Source organism: Cupressus sempervirens, chromosome 7, assembly GCF_028749045.1.
Source record: "Cupressus sempervirens isolate cs-2001-9-10 chromosome 7, ASM2874904v1, whole genome shotgun sequence".
Taxonomy (NCBI): domain Eukaryota; kingdom Viridiplantae; phylum Streptophyta; class Pinopsida; order Cupressales; family Cupressaceae; genus Cupressus; species Cupressus sempervirens.
Window position 1 is genome coordinate 825293372 of NC_143124.1, and position 22807 is coordinate 825316178.

Genomic DNA, 22807 nt, shown 5'->3' on the forward strand with positions numbered 1-22807 from the left:
GTAAAGTAGAACATTTCTTTATGATTTTGTATTTTACTTATTTATCACAAACCTCTTATATGTTTTAAGGTAATTCTTTTGAGAAATGTTTACCATTGCTAAATTTTCTTGCCCTGTTGTTCTACGCTTTCAATGCAGCAACTGCAGCAAGAAAGGGTTTTGATACAACCGAAAAGGTTCTTATCTAATCAACTCTTGCTTGTTATATTACTTGATTTCTTTGCAATACAGTTCTTTAACAAAGATTATTACTGGAAATGAGAATACGTTAATTATTATTGTCTGTACAATTTTCATCTTTTCTTTCAACGTTGGTCGTAACCCTTCAAGAAACCACCTTTTCTTTAACCCATCAGTTGGTTGGCTTTCCATTTTCCCCACCAGCTCCTTCAGCCTTCTTGCATATACGTGGATTGTTTTGTTCTTTCCTTGTTTAGTGTTGTATATTTCCACTACTATCTCGTTATCATCTCTTACTAGTTGGAACTCTGCTATGAATTCCTTCCTGACTTTCGGCCATGAACTCAACTTCTGCGGATTGACATCCGAAAACCAATAAATCATTACACCATGTAGGGTTGACGAAAACTATTGGACTTAGTCATCTTGGTTCGTTACACCGTTCGCTGTCCAGATTGTTTCACATGTCTTACAGTATCTAACTGGATTGACTGTCCCATCGCCGTTAAACTTCGGTAATTTTTCCTTAGGTTCTGCCATCGTTATTTTCTTCTAAATCTTTGGTACTTGTTGCGTACCTGCGTTGTTCTGTGTACCAACTTAGGGCTGGACCTTTCAATTCTGATTTTGCCACCTTCACTCTCTGATTAGGAGGGATCTCCTCAGCTTCAAAATGATTCTCAAAGGCTTCTAACCTTTCCATTCATGCCTTTGGTTCCAACTTCTCATCAAACATGGGCAAATCTCCCTTGTCTTTTCTTCCTACCCTCTGGAGGGCTGTTATCATGATCCTTTGATCTTTAGGCATGTTAGGCAAGTTGTCTCCCTCCCCATCTTCTTCTTCCTTAGACTCTTCATTCTCTCCTCTTCTTACTCGCCCCTTCAACTTGTCAAGTTCTCTCTTCATTGCTTTGTTTTCTTTTCTGACTGCCCTGCTTTCAGCCATTTGTTCTTTTACAATCTTTGCCAACTCAATGTTGGTTATTCTCAAAGGGATGTCTTCCCCTTCTGCCATCTTGTTCTCCCAATCAGATTCTAACTTGGCTCTGATACCACTTGATGCGGAGTGCTCACACCGAAAGCTTGGTGAATGCCCCAGCTTCAACACTTATGGCAATCTTGCCTTCATCAATCTTCTAGAGCTTTTAAAGACTCCTCCCAACAGGTTTCAGCACAATGGATTCCTTCCAAACAACTCTTCAAGTTTTCAAGACAACTTTCCCTATTAGTAACTCTAGGGATCAACAATGGTAAAAATAGCTAAAATTGAGAAATGGTCTTCAACCTATTGCTTGGGTCAAACTCACACCTAAGAGACTTCAAGGAACACTCAAGGATGAGATTTCCACAATTGGTTTAATTCCCCAAGTCTTGTTTTGCAAATTTGCTCAAAATATGCACAATTCTCCTCTTAGCCCTTTTTATGGTTTTAGGACAGAAACTTGGTTTTTCCCCAATAGACTTGGCAAACAAAATAGAGTTTTGGACACCCTTTTAGAAGTTTCACAAATCCCCAAAGCACTAACTGATCAAGTCTCATAGGCCTAATTGGCCAAATCAAGCCTGGATCACTTGGAAATGTACAAGGATGGGTATCTAGGACTGGTTTACTGTTGCAAAAGGTCTTGCACAACCTTTTCCACCAAGAAACGATGACCACTTGCCAAGTTTCACAACTTCATTCCAAGCCCTGTCCAGAAAATCAGAATTTTTAAGGCTAAAAAATTGTAATTTCACACTAGGGCACGTTCATTTACCCCTTGGATCACCTGAGCAAAATCTATAACTTAGAATTTTGAAAATACATACCCTAACCTTGCAAATCCCAGAAGGCCATTGAAAACCAATTGTAGAAATGCAAGTTAGGGCCACATCTTGCTTGAAACCCTCAATTTAAGGGTTGTTAAACCTACTTGCAAAGAAAATGCTCTAACTTGCTTCAAACTAAACCAATCAACCTGAAAACAAATGCACTGTAAACTAGATTATGCATTCAAATCATCCAACTGGATTTGGTCTCCCAATCCATACAAGTCCGTACAACAGTAAATTGCTCAGAAAATCCGTATAGTAGGCATCAAAAACTTGCTCAACGTACACCTTACGACTCCTCTGACTTCATAGAAGGTATTAGCTACAAAATACATCCTTCCCAACTGATTACAAGTTGGTTTGAGTAGTTACATGACCTGTTGTGATGTTTTGCAAAAAAATGTCAACATTAACAAAAGGCGTCAGCAACTTTTCTTGCAAAATGCAATTTTTGCACTAACTCTTCCTAGAACTTAACCAATTGGTCATTTGCAACACCTAGGACCTAAATAAGGTGTAATGACTCACAAAACACTTCTAGAGTCAATTTATTAACCAAAAACATCAAAAAGCAAAATCCTTAGGACTAAGGCAACTTGGGCTTATATGGCACCTCAAGTTCCTTGACCCTAAAAACAAGGATCAACTTATTACAATAAGCAAAACTAACATGTTTAGATGAGGTGGATCATCACCCCTTGTCTTCCAACATGAATCTCCTTTCATTTGTTGAGATGAGTTATGATGTCACCTAGGTGCCCTGCACCATACTCCTTTGACCAAAAGAGACTCAAGTCCCTTAATGGTAATGTTTGAAAGCTTCACACTAGTCTTCTCAATATCCTTTTGACTCATCCAAGTAGGGTCTTGCAATATGAATCTCCTTTCATTTGTTGAGATGACCTATGATGTCACCTAGGTGCCCTGCACCATACTCCTCTGACCAAAAGAGACTCAAGTCCCTTGAGTGGTAATGTTTGAAAACTTCACACCAGTCTTCTCAATATCCTTTTGACTCATCTAAGTAGCCTCCTCTAAAGGTTTTCCTTGCCATTTAATCAAGTACTCATGGTACAGATGCCTCCTAGTTTGTTTGCGGATCCTCCTTTCCAATATGCATTCAATGCTTGGGCCAACTTGCTTTGGTAAATCCTGGAGTATATCTGCATTCAGAGAATCAGCAGACCCTGCAATACCAACATCAGTAATAGTAGAAGTTTTATAGGCATATATATCTGATACATTCAATATAGGAGAGAGAGCTATGTCAGCAGGTAATGCAATCTTATATGCATTGGGGCCACTTTGTTTAAGAATCTGAAAGGGACCAATTTTCTTCATATGTAACTTGGTGTACTTTCCCTTAGGAAGTCTCTCCTTCTTTAGATGGACCAATACCATGTCTCCCACATTGAAATGGACTTCCCTTCTCCTTACATCTGCTGCTTTCTTATATTTTTGTGAACTCTATTGCAACCTTTCTTTCACTTGGTGATGAATATCTCTCATGACCTCTGCAAAGTCATCAGCAAGGGCACTCCACTGACCTAAGCTCAAGTACTCCCCTAGGATGGGAACTTTAAACAATCTAAAAGGGACTTAGGCCTATACTTTTGTTGATGGAATCATTGTAAGAAAACTCTGCCTGAGGTAGGATGGTATCGCATGCAGCACCATAGTCTTTAGTAAGACATCTCAGAAGGTTACCTAGTGACCTATTAATGACCTCAGTCTCCCCATTTGATTGAGGATGATAGGCAGATGACATTGCTAGATTTGTGCCTAGTCTCTTCCACAAGGTTTGCCAAAAGTGTCCCACAAACTTTGGATCTCTATCTGACACAATGGAAAGAGGAAGCCCATGAAGTCTTACAACCTCTTTAAAGAAAAGACCTGCTATACTAGATGCATCACGAGTGGACTTACAAGGCAAAAAGTGTGCCATTTTGGAAAATCTGTCCACAACTACATAAATGCTGTCATAACCAGACTTGGTCCTTGGAAGACCCAAAACAAAATCCATACTAACTGAATCCCAAGGCTTAGCAGGTATAGGTAATGGAGTATACAAGCCTTGATTAGAACTAGTCCCCTTAGCCTTTTAACAAATCAAGCAAGTTTCTACAAATCTCCTAACATCTGATTGCATTTTAGGCCAAAAGTAAAACCTTCTTACCAATTCCAATGTCTTGTCTAGACCAAAGTGACCAGTTAGGCTCCCACAATGCTTCTCTCTGATGATGTTTTCCCTCATAGAACATTGAGGTATACAAAGTTGACTTCCTTTGAACAAAAGGCCTTCTTGGATGATGTAGTCTGAAAAATCAGTTTGGTATCTATTCCCCATCTCCAAACAAACTTGGTAAGCTTCATGAAAATCTGCGTCAGCAGGATACATATCTTTCAAAGTAGCAATACCAATACTATCCATTTGGATTTCTTGAATGGCTAGGTTTCTTCTACTCAAGGCATCAACCACCTTGTTAGCCACTCCTCCTTGTGCTTGATGGAGAATGTATATGACTGCAAGTACTCCATCCATTTGACATGTCTATGGTTCAGCTTCTCCTGTCTATTCAGAAAACTCAAAGCTTGTCAGTTAAAATAATAAACTCTTTAGGTAACAAGTAGTGTCTCCACTTTCTAAGTAACTGAACTATGGCATAAAGTTCTAGATCATAAGTAGAGTACTTTTGTTTTGCCTCATTGAGCTTCTCATTGAAAAAAGACCTAGGTCTGCCATCTTGACTCAAAACTCCACCAATTGCCCTCTTACTTGCATCACACTCAATAGTAAAAACCTTGTTAAAATCAGGCAAGACCAAGATAGGTTGTTGTGCTACCTTTGTTTTCAAGTATTCAAATGACTGATCTGCATCTTTAGTCCATACAAACTGACATTTTCTTCTCCCCTGAACAGTATCAATCATTGATGTACTTATCCGACCAAAATTTCTTTCAAGCTTCCTATAAAAGCTAGGAAGACAATGAAAGGTCTTTACCTCACTAGGAGACTTTGGAGTAGGCCAATTCAATATGGCTTCAACCTTGGAAGGATCCATCTTTAGGTTGCCTTTGGAGATGATAAAACCAAGAAACACAAGCTCTTTCTGCAAATACACACATTTGTCCAAGTTGATCTTCAACTGCTCCTCATGTAGCCTCTTAAAGACCATATCAAGATGGGTTACGTGTTCATCCTTATCCTTACTAAAAATCAAGATATCATCTAGATATACAACAAGGTTTTAAGGACTTCATTCATCAATCTCATAAAGGTGCTTGGAGCATTAGAAAGGCCTAAAGGCATCACAACTCACTCAAATAGCCCTCCATTAGTCTTGAAGGCAGTTTTCCACTCATCCCCGTCTAATTCTGATTTTGTGGTAGCCACTCTTCAAGTTTATCTTAGAGTAGTATCTTGCATTTCCCAAACAATCCATAAGATCTTCTATTGTAGGCATTGGAAACCCATATCTAATAATGATCTTGTTGATGGTTCTAGAGTTAGTACAAAGCCTTCATGTATCTTCCTTCTTAGGAGCTAGGACTGCTGGAACAGCACAAGGGCTAATGCTCTTCCCTATGAAGCCCTTTTCCAACAATCCTTGAATCTGCCTTGCTATTTCAACATTTTGCTCTGGTGTTAATTTATATGCAGTCTTATTGGGTAGTGTAGAGCCAGGAATAAGGTCTATAAAATGGCTTATCTCCCTTCTTGGTGGTAATGTATCTGTGGCTTCATCAACAAGAATTCCCTTATACTGATCCAATAGGTCTGCAACTTCTTTTGGTCCAACTCTTCTCAATGTGTCTTGTGTTTGCTTCTCTTTCTTAGGCGCATTATCCTTAGGTTTCACTACCACAGCAAAGCATGGCATTTTGTCCTCTTTTAGTCCCTTTAAGAACTCCTTCTCACCTACTAACATGACTGTACTAGATACATTCTTCTCCTTAGTTTCACTTGCCAATGGTGTCATAGTGTATGTTTCTCCATCTTTGGTCAATGTATATACATTGTTCTTTCCTTCATGTTGAGCATTTGTATCATATTGCCAAGGCCTGCCGAGAAGAAGATGACAAGCATCCATATCCACAATCTCAAATAGTACCTTATCCCTATATTCCCCAATCTGAAACTCAACACAGCACTGCTCATTGACTGAGGTCTGCTGCTCCTTACTTAGCCAAGAAACCTTATAAGGGTTAGGTTGTGGGATTCTTTGTAGACTTAGTTTATTCACCATTTCAGTAGAAGCAAATTTTCTGTAGAGCCTGAATCAACAATAACTTTACATACCTTCCCTTTTACCTGGCAGGCTGTCTTGAAAATTGACTTTCTTTGAGGAGGTTCTTGGTTAAGAGGCATCAAAAGTGACCTATTGAACATCAAGCTCTCCTCTGTCTCTGGGCCTGCATGTTTTGAAGAAGATGCAGCAGTATGGAATGAAGTAGTACTTTGACAACCTTCATCTTGAAGCAACTGAATTCTCCTTTCACCTTTGTTGGCTGCACCAAGTTTTTCAGGACACCTAAAAGACTGATGTCCAACTTGATTGCATGAGAAACACCTTCCAGTGAACATACTTGTTCCTCTACCTCCAAACCTTCCTCTTGGACTAGGCTTTCTTCCCCTAAAGGAGCCTCTGCTGCTATTGTCATTCTCAGTCCCTTGACTGCTGCTAGACTCTCCTTGTTGTCTAGGAAAATTGCCTCTTCCAAAGAATCTGCCCCTTCCTCTGAAATTATTTCCTCTTCCTCCTCTATTATTTTGTTCACCCTTCCTCTTTTGTTTTTCCTCAATCCTGAGGGCAAGTTGATAAGATTTGTGGACTGATTCCGCTGACACTAAAGTTAACTCATCTTGGATATTGTATATAAGCCCGTTAATGTACCTTGCTAATTTTTGTTTCTCATTCTCATACAATTTAGATCTAAGAGTTGAGGTATGAAATTGTTGAGTTTAGGTACTTACATCAATGTCCTTCTGCTTGAGATTATGTAGCTTCTTGTGGAGCATCACCTCATAATCCTCAGGTACGCATTGTTTCATGATCTCTTTCATCATTCTCTTCCAAGTGGAAATGGGCTGCTTCTCTTCCTCTACTTTTTCATTTTGGAGAAAGTTCCACCAACTTAGGGCTGGACCTTTCAATTTTGATTTTGCCACCTTCACTCTCTGATTAGGAGGGATCTCCTCAGCTTCAAAATGATTCTCAAGGGCTTCTAACCATTCCATGCATGCCTCTGGTTCCAACTTCCCATCAAACATGGGCAAATCTCCGTTGTCTTTTCTTCCTACCCTCTGGAGGGCTGTTACCATGATCCTTTGATCTTCAGGCATGTTAGGCAAGTTGTCTCCCTCCTCTTCTTCTTCTTCCTTAGACTCTTCATTCTCTCCTCTTCTTACTTGCCCCTTCAACTTGTCAAGTTCTCTCTTCATTGCTTTGTTTTCTTCTCTGACTGCCTTGCTTTCAACCATTTGTTCTTTTACAATCTTTGGCAAATCAATGTTAGTTATTATCAAAGGGATGTCTTCCCCTTCTGCCATTTTGTTCTCCCAATTAGATTCTAACCTGGCTCTAATACCACTTGATGCAGAGTGCTCACACCAAAAGCTTGGTGAATACCCCAACTTCAACACTTACGGCAATCTTGCCTTCTTCAATCTTCTAGAGCCTCTAAAGACTCCTCCCAACAGGTTTCAGCACAATGGATTCCTTCAAAACAACTCTTCAAGTTTTTAAGACAACTTTCCCTATTAGCAACTCTAGGGATCAACAATGGTAAAAATAGCTAAATCTGAGAAATGGTCTTCAACCTGTTCAAACTCACACATCACAACCCCACAAGAAACCTCTACCTCCATACTACCAATTAATGAAAAGGATGCAAATCAGTAGTAGTTGGTTGCTCTTTTTTCTCAAGACTACCTGTAAGCTAACTATTGTTTGTTGAAAATTCCTCATGCAAATTTCTGCACTTGTCTTTTGCAAAGAGACCCTGAGCTAACTCATGGTACTTCTTCTTTGCCACACATTCTTGTTTTGTACCTCTGGATAAAAGTCAATATAGTCAATGAAGGGTAAACCTTTCTGAAAATGTGGAAGAAGTTTGCTCTACTCATTATATATGCCGAGTATTTCAATTCTTGCATCAGATTGGAAATTCTGGGTTAATTGATGTTGTAGCTTAGCAATAACTTTCCTGGTTTTTTGCGAGCCATGTATTTTCCCCATGACACCACTCTTATCCTTTCAAGGATTTTGTCAAATAATTTTCTGTTACAGACTTACAGATATATTTATCTAACTCTCAAGAGATAGCACATCATGGTAGTCAAATATCCTAAGTTGTTGGTACAGGTATGGGAACGTTGGTATGACAATTTTTTGGGGCAGTTTGGGTATGTTTGGTAATGCCTATAAAGAAAAACCATAAAAAATTATAGCTAGATAATATTTGCAGGCTTAAAAGTAAAAACAAGAATAACATTCAGAATACCTCAGATCATACGTGCTAAACAAACTCAGTATTGCCATTAATATTAAGTATTAAAGTTATGTCAAAACATGAACTTTATGTCAGATTATTCAATTCATTGCTCATTGGTTCAACATTAAAATAACACACTTACTAATTAGTATTACTAATTATGCATCAATGAAATAGGCATCATATAGGAATTTTATAATAGATTAGTCAATTCACTGTTCATTGGTTCAACATTAAAATAACACACTTAAGTACTAATTACGCATCAATGATGTAGGCATCATATAAGATCATCAACATCAACATCATCAGTGACATTAGATGATGTAAGTAGATTAGAATCACAACAATCCCACTGTTACTTGCATGAGGAGGATGGTGGCTACCTGACTGCACATCCAGCAAAGATTGTGTGGCAGCTGAAAAATCCAAATCAGTTTGCTCTGGATTTACATCCCAAAACTTTATGCCCCCTTCCTTGTACTCATTTTGACTACGAGTAAGAAGGCACAAGTTGGAATGCACATAAACCATTTCTTCTGCCTTACTTGCAGCCAATCGATTGTGTTTCACTGAGTGAATAAAGGAGTATGTACTCCAATTTTGTTCAGATGAGGAGGAACTAGCAACCTATTGAGACTAAGTGAATAAAGGAGTATGTATTCCAATTTCGTTCAGATGAGGAGGAACTAGCAACCTATTGAGACTAACAACCTATCTAGAAACACTACTTTATGTCTTTCACAATCATTCCTGTATTGTACACAAAAAGCTGGGACATTTGTTCAATGTATCATAGCTTCTTGTCAGCCCAGCAAATCTCATTTTGGTTAATTCAGTTATCAGCAAAAAGGTCTGATTTCTTTCTTTGATGCAACAAGTTTTAGTTTTTATTCATGTTGTGCTTGGGAATAGTATGCGGTAGTGTGCTAATAGATAACATATATCAATATGCAAGATGTAGTGGTTAGGAGGTCTTTTGGTGTTTTTAAATAAATGACGTATATCAGTAAACTGCAGATTCTACTGTTTTTGACTGGAATCAACACTGTTGTTTCTTTTTCTGTTTCCAAGATTGGTGATGACCTATGTCAAGAAGTGGACTATACACAAAAACCAATAGTAAATGTACCATGAACTAAAGTTTTACCATGGTTTTCTTATTAATCCTTGTTCCATAGATATAGATCTTGACCCACTTGCTATTTCTCTGTTCTGGTCCTGCTGTCTCTTGCTGGTCTACTGCAGACTTTATTTACCGGGTGCTCAATCATGCCATTTTAACCCTAGATGGCCCCAAGATTCAGTAGATTGCAGACTTCCAAGGAGACATTTTTAATAGGAAAATGATAATTAAGGAACAAAGGTTCAAAGTTGATAGCAGCCCCTGGTTCTTAGCAATGCCCCCAGCCAAAACAATTGAAAAGAGATTGCGGACAGGATGTTCTATACCTGTCCCTAAATGTCCCTCATCTCCCTAACACCAGGGACAGTGTTATATTGTGATATCCCTCCCTCGGAATAGGACTTCATAGTAAAATTATAGACACAAATAAATAAATAATATAATATTAAATATATATATGTGTGTGTGTGTGTGGGTATAATAATATATTTTATTTTATGATAATATAAATATTATCATATCATGGTTATATATATTTAATAGACACATTTATCTTAAATAGATACAATAAATCAAATATTAACATTATAGCATATAGTTACCTATGTTATAAAAGAACATGTTATTATTAATAATGAATAGAATAATTTACTAAATAAATAATAATATTAAATAAATATATTCAATGAATGTACCAATCAATGATATTAAATAAGGGATAATTACATCAATGATAATCAACATATATTGTTACTGATAATATATAATCATATTATGTTTAGGATTGATAATTAACAAAATAATATTATAAACAAATGGTTATAAAGAGGTGTGACCTTTCTTCTTAAAAGAGTATAAAAAGGGAAATATTAGACACAAAAATGGATATATTCAGAAATTTTTATATGCAATCTATGAATGAAAATTATAGTATCAATCGGGGACATTGCATATATATCATTGTTTTATTCATTTTGATGGTTGTTAGTGTAGTTTTAAAGCTTACTGTATTTATAGAAAGTCCTAAAAGTTTATATAAGTCAAGCGGTTGTTATGATTTCCAACAAAATTTTAGGTATTCTTTCTGAACGTTTGGAGTTTAATTAAATCAAAATAGATTCTAAACTTCATTATTTTTCTTTTCTTCTGTCAAAAAAATGTTGAACAAGCATAATGTTTTATGTAATCAGGACATAATTTTAGTTTGGTTCTTTTAATTGCAGGTTTGTTGTATCCTTTTATGCAGACAGTGTTCTTGAATTGATAAAATACAAGGTTGACAATACTATCAAAGTTTCGAGATAAGTTGTAGGAATTAATAAAACTAGAGATGATTTATGCTTTACAATGTTATATAAGGCCAAACACAAGTCATTTATATAATTAACTCCAGGCTATAGCCATTAATCTAGACTACTAGCAAATCATAGTCTCTCTCATTTATTATTGAAACTTTTTTCTGGGTCAAAGTCATGGATCAATTGGTTCCTATTAACTGGTATAGATGTAATATTTGATATACTTTATGAGGAAAAGCATGGCAGTGTGATACATCTTCCTTTGAAAGAAAGACGGACTATTTTGAGAAATACTTTTCAATCTTTATCTCCTCAAGTTATCTACATTGGAGAAGGTATTCATTTTATTTTTCAAATAGGATTAAGAAATATTTTACTTTTAATGAGACAAGTTTTGGTAAAAACAAATAAATTATTTATCTCATATATGTAGCCTAAGTTACTTGAATTATTGAATTTATGCTTGAATGTAAAATTTCTTATATCCCCTTTTCAAGAAAGTACTTTTGTGGATTCCATTATCAGTTCCTTCGTAACATAATGGACATTTTGGGTTTTTAAATTTATTTTTTGTGTTCTTTTTTATGATATGATATGATATGATAGATTTTAATGACGTCCACGAGACTAAAGTAGTCTATGGGACCCATGCAATCACCCTCCCGAGTCAGGAGCGGAACTAGTGAGTTGTAAAGTTTTGGTTAACTTGTCTCTCCTTCTCTGAAGTTTGGTAATCAAATCCGCTGCTCTCTTCACTTGATCTTCCTCGAATAAATAGTTGAAGTCCTTGTTCTGCAGTATTTTTGTATAACCAGATCTGATGTCATTGTAAGCCAGACACTCCTTGACAAAGTGCTGCTCTGTCTCAACTGTTACCATATTACAAAATAAACATGTTCTGTCTGCCCACTCTTCCTTTGGAACTTGCCACCGACCAGTTTCACATCGCAGCTGATGTGAACTAGTTCTAAGTTGTGCCATCAACATTTTTGCTTTCCAGTTAATAGGTGCTCTTATATTTGCATGTTGTTTTCACACGTTTACATTATTATTTGAATGAAGTGGGTTTATTAGTTATTTAATGTAATGATCTAACCCCGGAATGTGAAATTTGGCTAAGTCTGAGTTGTGCGGGATGCTGATTTTTTTTGGTTTTTCTAATTTTTTCTTGAGATTTTTTGGGTTATATAATCTTGTTTTAGGTTATTTTGATGATTACTGTTGTAATGCTAACCACAATAGAAATAATACTGAACAAACACTGAACCCATTATTAAACATAAATTGATGCTACCACTAAATGGATGTAGAAGTACTGATTTTAATTCTATCTTCAGTGCAATACATGATATATAGTGATCACAATGGAACTATACCCTAATGTGGTAATGTCCGCAGCAAATATCTTCTAATTTGATTGCTCATCCGAGTATCTTTAGGCTTCCATGTCCCAGCTGGAAGATAACCAGCTAATCCTTGAGGAGGTCTGGAAATGAGTTAAAACCTGGGTTTTCTCATATGAAACCCCTGGTAGCCAATCTGTTAAAAGCACAAGAATTGATGCTAAACTTGACCTATTTATACCATATGCCCAATATCTTCCTGTAGTGGTATAGCAGATCTAGCATCAAAATATGATGAAATAATCACTGTCAAAACTGGATCTTCTTTCTAGTTTTCTGATTTTTCTATCTTAACAATTCAGACCTGTTGTTGCTTCCTCTGAAATTAGTCTTTTTCTTTAACTGCTATAAAATTTACCCTTAGATGACATTGCACATCTGCAGGAAGATGACTATCTGAGAGTTTTTGTTCTCAGAAAGCATAGATCTGCTGAAAAACCCTTGCAAGAGCTTTCCCCACAATGCTGGTAAAATGCTGTTAAAACTATGATTTTTGGATGTCCAATTTTCCATGTAAACTTCATTTTATTCATTTTCATTTCTTTTCTCCGAGTGCAATTCCGAATTAGGGTTTTTTATTCGCCCCTTTTTATCATAAAATAAGGTTTTATTTTTTTGATCCCTCTCCTAGTTATTAGAAGGGTTCATTAATCATTATAAACTTGGCCTATTATTTATTCATAACCCCCTTTTAAGTTGTACTTTAATTTTAATGCCTAGGAACTTGGGCTCAAGTATTATAATACTTTATTACAAAGTGATTATTAAACATTACTTTTAATATTAATTTATTAAGCCAACATAGGAAATTTTAAATTATTCCCAAATATTTTGTAACTTGCTCATTTGGACTCCGATTTGTGTTATGTCTAATGTCACTTGTCCACTGATGTTCTTCAACCACTCCGAGTCAACTAACAATTCCTAAAATTTAGGAATACTACTAAACTATAGTAACTACGCTAGAAGTGTCCAAGATGATCCCAAAGATCCTCCAGTGTGTCCCTTCTTATTATCAATTCATCCCTAAAATAGGGATTCCTCCTAAAATCTAGGAGACTATCCAATAATGGGCAAACTGTCTCTCAAAGCCTTGATATGTTGTCATAAGTCCCTAAAAGGGTTCCCTACCTGTCTCATTGGCCTATGGAACTCCACTAGTAGGCCAATCCTACTAGTTGGTATTGACACTAAGGAAGGTGTAAAAATAGGGACATTACATTTAATAGAATACTCTCTTATTATTGTACGTCAGTGTAACACGGGGACTCCCACCCCCTCCCAAACCTCAAAGCACCCGTCCCCAAGACATTTTACTCTAGAGATATTGTACATCAACGTTGGAGACTCTTGCTTATTGAGTTCAATTAGATTAATTTTGCATCTTATCTTATTTGTTTAATCGTGTTTTCATTCATTTATCATTGCTATTTCATCTAGATTAAATCATCTTATCGTATAAAAATTACAAAAAAATAGCTTAGAATTGCATACCTTTAAATCCTTTATTCTAGTATTGTCTAGTCACTGATAGCTTAGCAATCTGAGAACAATCATACTCGAATTAGATAGGAGGCAATAGGTTGAATTATCACGACTTTATGCATTCAATTACCTGATTATTTGGTTTATCTAACCATGAATGTAATGACTTATTGAAGTGTTGTGTTGTAACTTCAAGACCAATTATCACACACATTTCACAAATCTTAACCCTAAAATGCAAAATAATGACATGACAAGTAAAAATATCTCAACAAATCCCTTTTGGGATGCTAATCCACACACTTCCATAATAGAGAGCAACGTAGGCAAGTCAAATCCATTCAAATACTTGAAATACAAGTTTGTTTAGATAACGTCCTGAGATTCTGCATTTGTAGGTTGATCTAAACACATCAAAAGGCATCCAAGAGCACCATACATATATAAAATTAATATTCAATGTAAAAAAGGACCAAATGAATCAAAAAATAAGATCCTAAAAGCCTTCTGTAACCTACAAGCCTCTACGGGGAATCTGAGGCTTACTCAATGCAGAGTCTCGGCCTTAACCCCCAATCCTTCGCCTTTAGAATAGTAGGCACCCTTCGATAACTAGATCTTGATCATGAGCTCCGGTCGGCCAGGCCTTTTGAATTGTTGGGTTGATCCGGCACCAGTTTGGTCTCATATTGCATAGATAATAGATTGACAATGGGGAATAATATAAGGGGAAGGTTATGGTGCAGGAGGGGCCGGGGAATAAAGAGATTCCCTATACCTATCCTATCCCTATCCCTATCAATTTTAGGGTAGGGTAGGGGGGGGGTGGGGTAACATTCATAATCTTATAAGGGGTAGGCCCTTACTATTAATACTTGACAACGTCCAAAATTGGTTTATTTCAACCAATGTTTAAACACCAAGAATAGTCTTTGACGAACAGTTACCCATAGCTTTCACAAATCTCATAATTAGGCTAATCACTTTGGTGAGAATGAAGAGAACATCTTTATATACCTTCCTTCAAATTTATATGAAGATCCAATGGTGGGAATGACAGTTATGGCTTATGTTATAAAACAAAAAACCCTACTTAGGGTTGAGCCCTGTCTTCGCTAAAATGGTTGGAACTTTCATAAAACATAACAAAAACCTAAAAACCTATCAAACCAATTGCAAGCAAGATAAGATAGAGGATAGTCTCTGATATCAAATTCAGGCTTGTACATGACTGTTACAATCCGTACCATTGTATATAAACTTGACTGAAAAATTGAAACCTAAAATGGATAAATTTAATTTGACAAAATGTACATAATAGGGCATTAACTTGACCTTAAAAAGGAAATCTGAGAGATACCCATTTGAGATCTTTGAATTTCCCTTTCTCTAAAGACGAACCCTACTCAATTTAGATTATATAAATAATAGATCTCCAAATAAGAACCCTAGGAAAATGTGTGAAAATTTACCAAAAAGTAACTCAACTTTAAAATAACTTCAGGAATGGAAAGTGCATATATCATACATCATGAGAATATAAATAGATTCATATTTTATTAGATAATAATGCAATCAAGAAGTTCAATCTATACTTCAATTCCTACAAAAATTCAACCGAAGGAGGAAGGAGATAAAAAGAGGAAGAAAAATCCAACTTGAGATGCATCATTTAAACTCTCTCCACTCTTTAGAAATCTCAATGGAAGAACCGAATTCCACAACAAAAAATCCCTCTCAACCCTTGAAACTCTCATATATGACTCTCTCTCAAAACAAAAGAACTGATAAATCCTTAAAGGATCATGCTGAAAAACCCTCCCTCACAAATCATATATATTTTTTCCAAAAATCTTTTTAAAAAGTTCCACCAAGCTCTCCTTAAAGTTTCAGCCCTCTCCCCCCCCCGCCCCACCCACAAAAGAAAAAAAAAGAAAAAAAATAGCAAAAGAGAATCCATATAAATAGATTTCCTAAAGGTAACCAACCTCCAACTAACTCTTAACTAAAAGACCTAATTAAATAACTCAACATATTTATAAACTCACAACTATATGGTACATAAATATAACTATGATGAATGATTTTATAATATGTGGCATAAAGGATAGAAATGATGTGTAACCTATTCATGTTATTAATAATTAGTAATGAACAATATCACATCTCTCATTAAGTAATATTTAATTATTAACAATACTATACTTTACCTTATATCCAAATATACACCATAACCAATATCCATAGTCACGCAAATATAACCATATATAACTTATATATATGTATATGTATATATATGCTTATATATATATACATAGATGTGTGCACCCATATATATATTTAGATAGATATATGCTAAATACCTAACATTATAATCTATGTAAGGAAGTAATAGATCACAACATTAATATTATTATGTATTTATACTTACTATAATATCACATGGCTCAAAGTAAATCTAATCATCCAAAGAGGCCAGAACACTCAAGTTTAAAACGCATAGAGAGTCACAAGATCAAACAATTTCATCCATATCCAACAAAGCAAGTTAAGGCAAACTCCAAGGAAACCCTAAAGCATAACATACCAAAGATCATTTCAGAATTAACCCAAGGAGGAGAAATAAATGAAATGATCAAACAAATCATACAACCAAAGTAATGAAAGTACAAAATCACCAAGTCTAAGATAGTCAAAGAAAGTCAACTTGTTCACCTAAATAGAAAACCTATGCCAAAAGGAGTTACTTGTGGGGACCTTGGCATTGCCTCCGCATCAACAATTTTCAAGGATTTTAAAGGCATGCTCAGATTTGTGTAGCGAGGTGGAGTCGATTCCTAGTACTTGCAACCTTGCATCACCAAGACGAGTAAAACATACACACACAGAGAGGCAAACAAGAGCAAACAAGCAGAGAGTCCGACATCATGTAGATCTCTAGTAGAAGTGACTATGACTGCCTACCCTCATCCTATAGACACATCAAATAGGATACATATTGAAAACATGACTCGTTAGTATTGTTAGCACGTAGATAATTGTAAAGATGTAAATGCAATAAAAGAAGGTAAATCATCGTCAGTGACAATGCAAGATTGACATGTAAGCATAATCAAAGAAATAAGCAATATTTTTGAATCATTAGTCAGCAAGAAGAATCTCATAATCAATCAAAGAGACAACCAAAATCATGTTTAAGTAAACATAAAAAGATATTAATAATAAACATATTATTCAAAGGAAAGGCATAACCTAATAACATTTTATCATCTAAGTCTAGTAAGGAGGAACACACTGCACAAATGATATAATCTCGCAGTCCTGTTGAGTCTCAAGTACACCAAGTAGTATCATCAAGGTGGGTATCACAATTAACCCTTTAGTCATTACATGTAAAAAATTGAAGGTAATCATAATCATTGATGAAGAGTACCTCACTTAGTAACATATAGATCTATCAAGTGGCTTAGAAATCTAGGTCCTAAAATATCATGGATATATAATAAGAGATGCATATTCATGAAGGAATATACTTGAAAAGATTTATCATTTTCAAACTAGATGTAAGGTTATTATAGTTGGAAAACAATGGGTTATGCAAATGCCTCAAAAAACATCATACTCTTAACCAAACAAGCATACAAGTCCCAATAACATTCCCTAAATTCCAACACATCATATTGTGATGTGGAGCCTAATCAGAGTGAGAGGTTAATTTTTTCACCACTTTATTTGGCACAGTTTTCCCCCCAGATTCTACTACGGGGGTTTGAGGGTAGTGCCCCCAAAGCGGGGTCCTGGGGCAAAAAGCTTGTATAAAATGGCTTAGGTTTAGGGATTTCATAATGTATGATGAGATTGTAGCTTCTTGCGGCGATATTGATCTGTAAGGGATTGAGGATTGTAATTAGGTTGTAATCATTGGATAATAAGAGTATTGGACTTGCTGTTTGGTGGACGTAGCCCAGGTTTTGGGTGAATCACCTCAAATCTTTGGGTCTGGTGTTCTATTATGTGCAATTTATTATATTCTGATATTGGTTATATTTGCATATAATTGTTATTTCTGTCTTGTTAATCCTAACAAATCAAGGACATGTTAGGGTTGGAGGGGTATTACATGATTCTAACTTTTGAGAAAATGAATATGAAATAGGTGGAATTAGTTGTGACTGAGGGAATGCTTTGAGCCACAGTTTAATAAATATGCCTTCAAGGCTAATAATGTTCATTGTTCGATGGCAGAAGAATAAAAGAATGTCGTCAGGACTCAAACCTGCAACTAATAAGCCTGTGAATGTTGTCAAAGCTAGCCTGCGAATGCTGTCAAATCTAGCTTGTGATTGGTGAGTTTTTTCATTCCCAACAAACAATGAAAAAATGACTATGAAAAGACGTGGTATTTGTCTTCTTATAGCTACAAGAACCACAAAATATTTTGGTGGGCCGTGTTGATTGCGTGATTGGTTAGCATAAGAACACTTCATTTGGTGCTTAAAAAGAACAACCACTATCTTGAGTGTTTGGCGTGCTTGCACATTGTAGAGCGTACCCACGATTACACACACTATCCTCTCCCCTTGCTTTCGTGATATTGGGTGCAAGAAAAAAAGCGTCAGTGATGCTTGTTTACTTTTTCTCTAAAGGGCTTGCTTTGGTTGGGAAAAGGGGCACTCACCACCAAGAGACTGACTCAAGTGTAACGACTAAAGCCAAGTGCTTCCAAGACGCTATATAAAAATGTCGTTGGGGCTGAAGTCACAATCGGCTGGGTTTGTCATATGGTAGTCTCCCTTAGTATCCAATTGATGCGTAACGTTCTTGCTCTAAGGGTCGAGAACCTCTTTATTCTGATTTTTATTTTGAACCCTGAATAGATGCCCCATATTATATACCACTATTTTAGTAGCCAAAAACCTATATTTTCTGGTGTGGAAGGTTGGAGCCTAACTTAGACGCCCCACATGTACCACTTAATGCCCCTAAGATTTTTGAACTTGTGTGGTAAGAGATTCTGGTGATTTTTGTGTCATGTAAGGTGGAGCTAGTGATACTAAATTTTTTATTTGTGCTTGTTGTGTTTGTATAATATATTATCTTTCGCCAAAACAAGTCAATTGAGCTTTTGAGTCAATTGAATGCTAGTCTTTTAGCTTCGCTTTGTCTTCCACAAGATTCAGTATGCAATCTCATAGATACGCTTTGTCATCCCTCAAATTTGTTGCTTCTTAGATTTTCTCTGTAATCCCTTAGATAGACTTTGTCAATCATCATATTTGCTGTGCAATCCCTTTGATTTTAGTCTCTCAAATCATTCTAAGTTCATAGCTTCCATTTCTCTCATCACCTTTCCATCTTCTTCAGAGTCAATCCATCCTAATCTGAGCTTAATTCCCATCCTAGTCCGAGTTTGTTGTTCATCTTGCTCTGAGCTTTTGTTTGCCATCTATCTTTATCTTTCATCCCTATCCAACTCATCAGCTAATCATCATGTCACAATGCTATTATGATGAGTTTGGTCATCCTACCTATTCTTCCACTTCATCTCATTCTGATGATGATGAGAGTCTTGTAGATCATGACGAGTATATTAAAAGGCATAACAAGCTTGCTTCTAGCATCCTCTAATTTCCAATCATTCTTCCAAACTATCCCATCATGCCTCCATTCATACCTACTAGCATTTCGTATCATACCTTTGACAAGGGAAATCCATTAGGTCATCTATTCACATCTCCCCCTATATCAAAACCACACATCCTCCTCATACAACATTCATGCCTACATGTTCTCTTGTGGTCATATCCCAATCTCCATCTTCACATGACTACACTCTCACCTTCACCCCTAGTCTTAATCCATCATCTCACTATTCTTGAATCCATACTCAGTCCTCTAGTTAACACTAATCCAACAATCGGTTACTATAGTCCTTGCACCATGCACCAAAACCACTATTGATACAAAGGGACTCTTATTGGGCCTCATGTGCACCATCTCTAACAACTCATTAATTGCTTTCTCAAATTCATCCTTGTGTTTCTTTGGGTGCCTATATGGAGTGGTGATCATTGGCTTTTCCCCCTCCTCTAACTCAATCACATTTTCAATTTGACTTTGAGGAGTAAGTCTATACGGGATGTATGTCGTGAGATCACCTCCTGTGTATTTTGATGGTAACTCTTAATGTGTCGCTCAAGATTTGTAGGCATAATGAGACACTTTGCTGTCCATTCCACCGCATCATGTCTGAATAGCTTCTCTCGTAGCGAAACATCTTGGAGTCCTCCATTTGATAACCCTTGGAGAACTACTTTCTTTCCCTAATGTTCAAACCTCAACTCTAATTTTTCCAGATGAAAGGTGAACTCTTGTAAAGACTTCATCCAAGCCATACCAAGGATGCCATCATAATTCTGCATGTCTACGACATAAAAATTACCTACCATCTCATTCATCTATCTGCATGAGAAGGTTAGAAATCATGCGAGTGCTCTGTAACTTGTGACCACTGGCAATTATCACCCTGAACCCCTTGTGTCCTTCTGTCTATAGTCCTCTCATCTTGACAAAGATTTTAGAAATGAATTTTTGAGTGGTTCATGTGTCTATCAATGAAACAACACTCTGCCCCTGTATCACACTCCTCATCTTAAAATTTATTGCCTATTCAGTACTTGTAAGTTTCACAATGGTCTTGTCCTCACCGGATTCCCCTTTTGACGCATTATCTTCATTACTGCTTTCTGAATGAGATTGCTGTCCCGAATTCTCTAACGCTGATTACTCGGTAGAAAAATACTCAACTGTGGTGCCTTTGCTTTGATAGAGCACTTATGTGAAAGGTCCCATGCCTCTCTGCAATGGAAATGAAAGATCCCCAATAGATATCTTTGGTATAAATTCAAATTCTGTTTGCTTCTTTTATCTTTGACCTACAATTGATGGAATGAGGTTTGATTTTTGTGTTTTAAATTTGATTTTTTTTGTGTTTTTCTAGCCTATTGATTTTTTGTGCTTTTTTGGAATCTGAAGTGACGAGAACAAAGATAATGTAAATGCAACTACTCTGACACCATTAAAGTACTAACTTAATTCAACTAAAATAATGTCTGCAAATCCAGACTACAGTTGTACAACCAGATAGATTATGTAATCACAAAATAGAAGAATTAGAAATTTGATATAAATCTGATATGAATATATGTCAATTGGGTCTGATCTACTGCAATATCTGAATTCACTGAAAATGATGGAATACTTTGCTTCTCTAATCCTCACATCCAATCGAGGATGGTAATGGGCTGCAAAATACTGGTACAACAGGGATGATAGATCAACGCTGACTTATTTAATGAATTTTGAACTCTGATCTTCAAACACAAATAAAGAAATTTTGTCCAAGCTCCTCTTTCAAACCCTAACACCCCTATGGAAGCCAACTTGGAAGAGGTACAACTAAAACCTTGGGGGCTGAGTGATGCATATTGCCATACTAACACAGATCTCCTATGTAAATAAATGAAACTTGCTAAATAATTCTGATTTGATCTGAATCCTTATCGAAATCTGAAGATTCTAGCTCAAGGGTAGTCTGAGTAGCCTCCTCTAGGGTCTCTGGCTTAATAGCCCTAAACAAACCCTTTAATCTTTCATGCAACCCCTAAATAAATAACAATACTACGCGTTTTGGTGGCATCTCCAGAACCATGACAACAATACGTTGAAACTCATTAATGCAAGTCTTTATGTGCCCACTTTGTCTCACCAATGCTTGGCCTTTGTAATATAGCTTCACATCCTTCCAATCAAATCTAGCAATAAGCCGCTCCGTAAACTGCCCATAGGAATGTGTATACCCATGGTTTTTGGTCACCAAACCATGGTGGCACCAATCATGTGCAATGCCCTCCAAGTGGAGCACAACAGACTGAATAGCCTCTTGCTCATGCATAGGCTTAAGTGAAAAAAATATATCCAGCTTGTACCCTGTGCACTAATCTTCGCATTGCCTTCAAAAGGTAAGCTTAAGGTCCCCATTCTGCTGCTATCTGGGTTATCTATTTCCCCTAGGCCTCAAATTATCCCTGTGCTAAGCTTAATACTAGGTAGTGAGAAGGCATCAGTGATATACGCAGCTGTAAAAACCTATAGGCTATACGTTTGTGTCCTGCCCAATCATTGAGAGCCATTTGCGCTATAGAAAGAGAGACCACTGCTCCTCTAACTATTGGCTACTAAAACTGATCTGCTCCCTTTGTCTCACGTACCATGCTTGTCTCTATGCCGCCATAAATCCAACTAATCTAGGGTATCCTATACCAAATCTAATGCCTCTGCAATTTGAGGTTGTGTATTAACAAGAGTTCTAAATATTGGTTTTATCTTCCCCTCTGCTTGGGGTTTAGACAGCCATCATGTAAATTACCCATACCTGACAGAACTTTTGTACCCAAATCAAATTGTGCCTATGCTCTCTTGCGAGTGTAATACCTGTACAACTCAGTTTTGCCTTGAGGGATAGAACTGAACTCAAAACTCTCAGGCTGGTAGGAGTATGCTTTGATACCATTGAAAGATCCCCAATAGTTATATTTGGTATGATACTGAATTTTGTTTGCTTCTTTTATCTTTGACCAGTGATTGGTGGAATGAGGTCTGATATTTTTTTTTTGCAATTTGTAATTCTTTTGTGTTCTAGCTTTTTGATTTTTTGTGCTTTTTTCGGAAATATGAAATGCAAGTAAAAGAAATGACAACATAGAAAAAGTAAATACAACTAATTTCACACCAATGAACTACTAAATTGCAACCAAAATAATGTCTACTAATCCGTACTAGGGCTGTGCAATTAGATAGGTCATGTAATTGGGAAATAGAAGAATGATAAATTTGATACAAATCTGATCTGAATATGTGTCAATTGAGTCTTGATCTGCTGCAATGTCTGAATTTGATGGAACTCTTTGCTTCTCTAACCCCCAAGTCCAACTGAGGTTAGTAATGGG

General features: G+C 36.5%; 1 protein-coding gene across 2 annotated transcripts in view; it reads left to right on the forward strand.

The window, feature by feature from the left end:
* The first annotated feature begins 10898 nt into the window (after positions 1-10898).
* The window catches only part of LOC149549941 (DNA ligase 4-like), a 166159-nt gene continuing 154250 nt past the window's right edge, over positions 10899-22807 (forward strand). For both annotated transcript variants that reach the window (XM_089793146.1, XM_089793147.1), the window contains exon 1: positions 10899-11246. The gene's annotated coding sequence lies outside the window, so the exon portion shown is untranslated. The remainder of the gene's footprint in view (positions 11247-22807) is intronic.